This window comes from Rhinopithecus bieti, unplaced genomic scaffold, assembly GCF_001698545.2.
Source record: "Rhinopithecus bieti isolate Rb0 unplaced genomic scaffold, ASM169854v2 scaffold_17275, whole genome shotgun sequence".
Lineage (NCBI taxonomy): Eukaryota > Metazoa > Chordata > Mammalia > Primates > Cercopithecidae > Rhinopithecus > Rhinopithecus bieti.
Window position 1 is genome coordinate 965,521 of NW_016808908.1, and position 8,197 is coordinate 973,717.

Genomic DNA, 8,197 nt, shown 5'->3' on the forward strand with positions numbered 1-8,197 from the left:
GAGGTCAGGAGTTCGAAACCAGCCTGGCCAACATGGTGAAACCTCGTCTCTACTAAAAATACAAAAATTAGCTGGGTGTGGTGGTGGGCATCTGTAATCCCAGCTACTTGGGAGGTTGAGGCAGAATTGCTTGAACCCGGGGGGCAGAGGCTGCAGTAAGCCAAAATCACACAGCTACACTCCAGCCTGGGTGACAGAGCAAGAGTCCGTCTCGGGAGGTGGGGGAAAGAAAAAATGCCATACTCACAAACAAACCTGTTAAGAGGAAAAATAAACTTATACTCAAACTGTGTTATACCATCCTTAAAGTTAGGTTTTCCTACCAAATAAAAGTAATCATCTTATTTTTGGTAGCTTGTAATTTCTCTCTTCTGATAAAAGAAAAATATGCTACTAAAATCTAAGTACTAAAATCTAAGGGGCCAAAATAGTGGTGAAATTTTCTATAAACTTCATAATTAAATAATAAAAGAATCATATCATACAAAAGACATCTGATGGCCGGGTGCAGTGGCTCACACCTGTAAATCCCAGCACTTTGGGAGGCTGAGGCAGGCGGATCACGAAGTCAGGATATCAAGACCATCCTGGCTAACACGGTGAAACCCCGTCTCTACTAAAAATACAAAAAAAAATTAACTGGGCGTGGTGGCGGGCGCCTGTACTCCCAGCTACTAGGGAGGCTGAGGCAGGAGAATGGTGTGAACACGGGAGGTGGAGCTTGCAGTGAGCAGAGATTGTGCCACTGCACTCCAGCCTGGGCGACAAAGCAAAACCCTGTCTCAAAAAAAAAAGAAAAAAAGAAAAAAGAAATGTATCACAGAACCAGTTAGATTCTATCATAATAGAAAAGTTGACATTTACCACATAATCTTTTCTAATAAAGAAGTCCACATAACAAGATTAAAAACAATTGTGAAGATCTTTTAGAAAACCACGAAACATGGCCGGGCACGGTGGCTCAAGCCTGTAATCCCAGCACTTTGGGAGGCCAAGACGGCTGGATCACGAGGTCAGGAGATCAAGACCATCCTGGCTAACATGGTGAAACCCCGTCTCTACTAAAAAAAAAAAAATACAAAAAACAAGCCGGGCGAGGTGGCGGGTGCCTGTAGTCCCAGCTACTCGGGAGGCTGAGGCAGGAGAACGGCGTGAACCCGGGAGGCGGAGCTTGCAGTGAGCTGAGATCCGGCCACTGCACTCCAGCCTGGGCCACAGAGCGAGACTCTGTCTCAAAAAAAAAAAAAAAAAAAAGAAAACCACAAAACGCATGATTAAAAGTCCCACATATCTTCTTTCCTTGCATTACAAAATAACTGGGTAAATTATGCTAGCTTTTAATTTGCGTACTCAACTTTTGAGAAAAATATGAATATACTATAATCTTTAAAATATTGAGGATATTGCCATCTTTTATTCAGGAATGGATATTTGCAGATTTTTCCTAATACCTTTGAGGTAACATAAAATATTACAAAATCTCAGAATGTGTTAAACAAGTTTTATTCAATACATGCTATTCCAGTGGGATGAAAACCATTTACAAGTTCCATTTAGATTAAGAAATCCTTTGAGAAAAGTATGTAGTACATTCTAGTTATACTGTTTCTAGAACAGCAAAAATCTCTATAACCTATTTCCCTACTGTTTTCTTCGGAATCAACTGAGCTGAATGTAACTTCCTTCACAAAGAGTCAAGACAGTATTATAGTTACTGTGAGAGAGCTAACTAACGGAATTTTCACCAGAGGCTGAAGTTTTCACAAATTAAAACCATTTTACTTAAATGATCTATAAAAATAATAACACTAAGTTTAAATATATTTAATTGAGTACTATTTGCAGTCACATTAGAAAATTTAATTTTAGGCCCAGCATGGTGGCTCACGCCTGTAATCCCAACCCTTTGGGAGGCCAAGGTGGACGGATCACGAGGTCAGGAGTTTGAGACCAGACTGACCAACATGGTAAAACCCCATCTCTACTAAAAATACAAAACTTAGCCGAGCGAGCTGGTACGCGCCTGTAATCCCAGCTATTCAAGAGACTGAGGCAGGAGAATCGCTTGAACCCGGGAGGCGGAGGTTGCAGTGAGCCAAGATCGTACCACTGCACTCCAGTCTGGGTGACAGAGTGAGACTCTGTCTCAAAAAAAAAAAGAGAAAGAAAAGAAAATTTAATATTTTCTCACACAAAACAACAAAAGATAAATTTATTAAACTGAAGAATATAGATTCCTTTTAAAGCCAAGAGTAGGGTGGGGAAAAAAGGGAAGATTTCTAAATCCAAACTGCTTAAACTGATGAGATTTTTTTTATTCCTTTAAAGCACACAAAATCATTTTAAAATAAAACTCCCTTAAAGCTAGGAGTTCATCCTCTGGCAACACCCTCTTTCTTTAACAAAGTAATGAGTTGCAAGTTATTGCTAGTACTCCCTTTTAGACTCAAGTTGAAGGGCAATACAAAACAATTTTATTTTCCGTACTTTGTCATTTGAGTATAACTGTCTCATCCTAATTTTATAACAGGCCAACTTTAAGTGATTCATATTCAAAACCTTCTTACAGAAATAATCTATTGATCTCAAGAATTCAACTATTGAACCTGGCAGAAAGTATTCCAAATTATCCAAAGAAACCATGAAAGTATGAAGCTGCAGTGTTCATAACGTTAGATCAAAAAATTTAAACCACGCAAAAATATTTAAGAATCTCAGCTCCCTATTTCCTATCAAAATACTAACGAACTTTAGATGTCTTCTTTAAACGTACTAAAGATACAAAAGTAAATTCCTTTTGACTTCAGAGGGCCGAAATGAAGAATTCGGTAACTGCAAGCAAAAAGTATGAGGGAAGAAAATTACTTGAGAAAATATTTTGTGAGACAAACACCATTTAAAAAAAAAAAAAAGATGTATTAAAATCATTTACTCCCTTCTACCAGACAAACAGTCCTCTCCTAGAACTCAACTGCTTACAATTCAGCCAAGTATGACTGCCAAGAGTTTCTAAACCTGTGTTAGGATTGCTCAAAGTGGAAAGCTTCTCCACCAGTGTATTACAACAAAAAGTATATTTTTTAGAGTTAAAGATCAACTATTAAATACACTCCTCTGATAAACGAAATGTAAGTGATCTAAAAAAAAAAAACTCAAGTTGTAACTTAGGACAAAGTTTGCTATATAAATTGCTTGCAGTTTTAAGAGTATTTATTTGGTCCCCCAAATTGGGGCTTAAGTGGCTGAAAGAAAAAAGTTTTATAAACAGGTTTTCTAACCTTAGTTTACATTTGGTAAAACAGACCATTTATCACAATCAAGTGAACATAATGCCAAATGTTAAGATTCCCAATTTTACAGGTAAAATTTGTAAAAATTACAATAACCCAGTAATGGACCGTCACTGATGTTAAACATTTTTACATATATCTTAAGAATGCAATGTCATGTATGTCATGTTTAAACTTGGGATGTATGTATTTGCACTATGTAATCCTGGTTGCTTTTCTGGTAATTCTTTATTTCACAGTGGTCTGATTATAGCCAGGGCTGCTTCTTCCCATTATACCATTAGTCAGTACATCTTAATTTTGCTTTCACCAAAACATGGACATCATAAGCCACCTCTTGCTTCCAGTTTTCTGCTTTTTACTGTAGATAACAATGACAGTGAGTTCCACCAAATGCATGTATGTGCACAGCTTTGTCATTCTTTTCCCAGCCCCCTTCTTTTCTATGAGAAAATACGAGAAACTTAGGTTTATATAAAACATCGATTTTCTTTTGCATACATACCTAATGGATTTTCAAGAGAAGACAATTTATTCAGATAACTATCATCCTAGAAATGTCAAGAGAAATTCCCAAATCCAAAAATAAGAAGTAAATCTGATATTAACTGGAAAGGAAATTTCCACTCAAATCATAAATGTCATCAATTAAGCTGAACATCAATAAAACTCAGTCAAAAATCAAGTCTCAATACAGAACCCACATATAACCCACATGTAATCAAAATATCACTTATATTTGCTAGCGGAGTTCACAGATGAATTCTGTATGTGCGCCAAATTTATCTTATTTTGAAATGCTGGGGTTAATATTGGTATAAATCAGAGCCCACACTAAGTGTCCTGGGCAGAGACAATCCAAAGAACGCTTAGTAGCATGGTAAAAACCGGTTCAAAATGAAAAAAAAAAAAAGAAAAAAGCCACGTCCTAACACAACAGAGCGAATAAGCGACCAATAGATCACTGAAAGCAAAACGAAAACGGTCCCCTCCGGAGTAGCCTGAATAAAAGATCTTTACTCATAACGTTTAATACTATCCTACCTCACTTCATTCACTTCCCAATTTCCTTTACTTTTCAAGGGCCACCACGGGGCATCCCTTTTTCTGGAAGTGTATATTGAAAGGATCTGTACAGGAAAGAGGGAAGGAACGGACAATTCTCAAGAAGGCTGAGAAACAGGTGGGTTAGCAGGAGCAGAAGCATAATCTAGGCACTTAAGGGGCAGCTTTAAGATGACAGATGTGGTGGAAGGAAAGACTGCAAATCGGAAGAAGCCCTAGTGTGGCAGATACACTGTGGGCTGATTGCAAGCACCAGAGGGGGGCAAAGGCTAACTCCAGAGTGGTAGCAGTGGAGCAAAAAACAAGCAGTAGGACGAGTGGGCAATGAGCAGTGGGATTAACGAGCAGCAGCAGCAGCAACACGGGTCAGAGTGGAAGTGATGGCTTTGGTCTTGGGAGACGGGGGCCAGTGGGAAAGGACGTCAGACAGGGAATAGGGGGTTGGGGAAACAAGGAGGACTGAGACCTAAGAATCCTGCCCCTATGAAAATGCAGGGGGAAAAGCTGGAGACCAAAAGCCGCCTCGGCTCCCCAATTAAAGAAATTCTCGAAGGAGAGTCGCTGCTTGCCGCCGCGCTGCCTTCTGACCCGCTCGCTTTTCCTGATGGTAACTGCTGTGGCGTAAAGAGGAGAGGGAAGAAGAGGAGGAGGAGGAGGAAGACCAAGGAGGAGGAGGGTGAAGATGAGGCGGGGGGTGGGGAGAAAGGGGGGTGCGGCCTGTACAGTCCCAGCGAAGCCTCCGCTCTCTCGTAGCCGGTCAGCCCCGGGTTTCCCCTAAGCCCAGCCCCGCATAGACTCACCCGCCTGCCTTGCCTCGCTTTTCCCTCAGCCGACTCCACGCGCTGCCGCGTCCTCACAAGAAACCACCGAACGAGCGTCGCGGAAAAAACTCTTCAGAACCGGGCCTGATTGCTTCAGCGAGTCCGACCTTTACGGCTGAGAGAGACACTCTCAGCTTTCGGTGGGTTCCACAGCCAGACGGGCCACCATCTTACATTAGGGTAAGACTCCTCCGGCCTCCCGTGCGCAGGCGCACGCCGATCCGGCCAGGAGGGGCGGGGGAGGGGCGGGAGGAGCGGCGGGCGGCTGAGTGGGAGGTTGCAGTGGCCGCTCCCGCAGCACCCTGGGAGTTGGAGTCCTCGGAGGGTAACCGCCCAGGGGCACGCCGGGAGTTGAAGTCCTCTCTCAGAGGACGGAGGAGATCGCTCACCTCACGTGGCTGCTGGACTGAGCCTTTCTTCGTGTTTTGCTTCCTTCTCTGCGCGCGGGTGCTTCTTCAATGTCATTTGGTCGGCGGTTTTCACTAGTCATTCCGTGTCCTCGGTGTTTTTGGAAATGTGCGACCCCAAGACTGGGGCGAGGCTAAACAATTTTACGGGGAGCCCGGAATGTTTCTTCTCTGCCCCGCCCACCAGGGATATCTAAAGGGGGCGGGGTGGAGGTGGAGGCAGGTTGGGGGTACGAAGAGCGCGGGATTTGATCTAGGGTAAGAATTTGATACAGACTTGGCGTCTGTTTGCGAAACAAGGAGGAAACAGACGCCCGTTTAATTCATTTCCCTGTCCTTGCGCATTTGGGGGCCACCACCCTTGATCCCTTCTTCACTGTAAAATCGCCAGTGAAGAAATATACTAAATTGTTCTGTGCAGATTACCCGAGAGAACGGAAGACCCGTGCACTTACAATAACGTGCTTCTGTTGATGTGAATTTGAGAATTTGCGGACCTCTGTGCGAATTAGTGTTAGTTCGCTGTCCTGCCAGCCCAGCTGTGTGCAAGTTGACAAACTACACACATCGGCACATCTCCAAGAACAATGAATGCAGCCACAATCCCTACGAGCACTGAGGAATCATCAGTCACAAGTCAGTCAATGTACGGGTCGCTCCCGTTTGCATCCCAGAACTCTGGTGAAAGTGGTGCTCGAAGCAGTAATTTTTGCTTATTGCATGTATTCTTCACCCACTCATACAGCAAATACTCAATGAGCTCCTGGCTGCCGGGTACTCTTCTATATATTGAGAACACAATGGTGAGCAAAATAGAAAAAAATTCCCTGTCCCCATTCTAGTGATGTGTTGGGATGAGGAAGAGGAGACAGGAGGCATTTTTTTAAAAAGACGTGATTAAAATGCATAGTATGTCATAACCGATTTTAAAAACTTAAAACAGGGAAGGGGAGTAGGGAAAGAGGCTGCAGTTTTAAATTTATGAACTTAATGTCATAAGAAGAAGCCCTCATTTCTTTTTTCCCTTTTTTTGGGGGGGGGGGAACGGAGTTTCGCTCTGTCTCCCAGGCTGGAGTGCAATCTAGGCTCACTGCAAGGTCCGCCTCCCGGGTTCACGCCATTCTCCTGCCTCAGCCTCCCAAGTAGTGGGACTACAGGCGCCCACCACCACGCCTGGCTAATTTTTTGTGTTTTTCAGTGGAGAAGGGGTTTCACCGGTCACCCAGGCTGGAGTGCAGTGGCGCGATCTCGGCTCACTGCAACCTCTGCCTCTTGGATTCAAGCGATTCTTCTGCCTCAGCCTCCCGAGTAGCTGAGATTACAGGCACGTGCCATCACGCCAGGCTAATTTTTATATTTTTAGTAGAGATGGGGTTTCACCATGTTGGTCAGGCTGGTCTCGAACTCCTGACCTCAGGTGATGCGCCTGCCTCGGCGTCCCAAAGTACTGGGATTACAGACGTGAGCCACCGCACCGGGCCTCATTCTTTCAATACATTAGTTTTCTGTGTTTCCGTTTCCTCACTATCAAACCTAGAGACAACAGTTATTTGGGTAAAAATTAAAATATGTAATGAAGTCACATTTTACCCAAAGTTTGAAATTATAGAATCATGAAATTATTACCTAGCAAGGAAACTTGGGAAATTATTTGGATTTCCCTTTAGGTAATTAAATGCCTAAACATTCAATATGGTTGACGATTTTATTTAAAATGTATGTTTATTTTCTTGTATATATTACCAATTTTATAGTAGAATATAAACAAAGTAATGAAAAGAACAAAATAAAAAGAAGCCTTCCCATTATGAAAGATTAGAATCATCACAGTAAAAACTGGAAGGGATCTTAAGCATCACCTAATCCAGTGGCAACCTTATCTTACCCAACATTCCTTTTTTTAATAAATGTTTTTATAATATGCTCTTTGTTAGCCTAAAATGAAATTCATAGGTATATAAACTACCTATATACATGATTTCATCTTAAATCAAAATGATGTTCTATTTATAACATAAATGATATGAAGAAAGTACTTTATAATAAAATTATTTGTATTTCAATATATAAATGCTCAGCATGACTATTCTAGAAATACAGTCAAGTCATGGTTTGCTAGCACTTATAAATAAAATCTCCAACACTAGGGGGCAATGCCACCCCTGTACTGAGACTGACAGTAAGGTGGCAATTCCTAGGTCACCAATTGTGAGAGTCACTACCATCTCAGGCCAGTACTCCTTTTACTATACTACATTGCCAGTTTTCATATGTTTAGGTATGCATATGTGTGTTTATATACTTTCATATAGACTTATGTATGTAACACTTCATTCTCATATAATTTTAAAAGTTAACATTAAATCAGGCCAGGTGTGGTGACTCATGTCTGTAATCCTAGGACTTTGGGAGGCTGGGGCGGGCGAACTGTTTGAGCCCAGAAGTTCAAAGCTAGCCTAGGCAACCTAGGGAGACTCTGTCTCTACAAAGATAAAATTTAAAAAACAGCCGGGTATGGTGGTGTCTGCCTGTGGTTCCAGCTACTTGGGAAGCTCAGAGGGGAGGATCACTTGGGCTTGGAAGTCCAGGCTGCAGTAAGCCATGATCATGTCAC

General features: G+C 42.2%; 1 protein-coding gene across 6 annotated transcripts in view; it reads right to left on the reverse strand.

Annotated features, from left to right (window-relative positions):
- CNOT4 (CCR4-NOT transcription complex subunit 4) overlaps nucleotides 1-5,428 on the reverse strand; it is a 150,543-nt gene extending 145,115 nt beyond the window's left edge. For all 6 annotated transcript variants that reach the window (XM_017887745.1, XM_017887744.1, XM_017887748.1 and 3 more), the window contains exon 1: nucleotides 5,156-5,428. The gene's annotated coding sequence lies outside the window, so the exon portion shown is untranslated. The remainder of the gene's footprint in view (nucleotides 1-5,155) is intronic.
- Nucleotides 5,429-8,197: the final 2,769 nt, after the last annotated feature.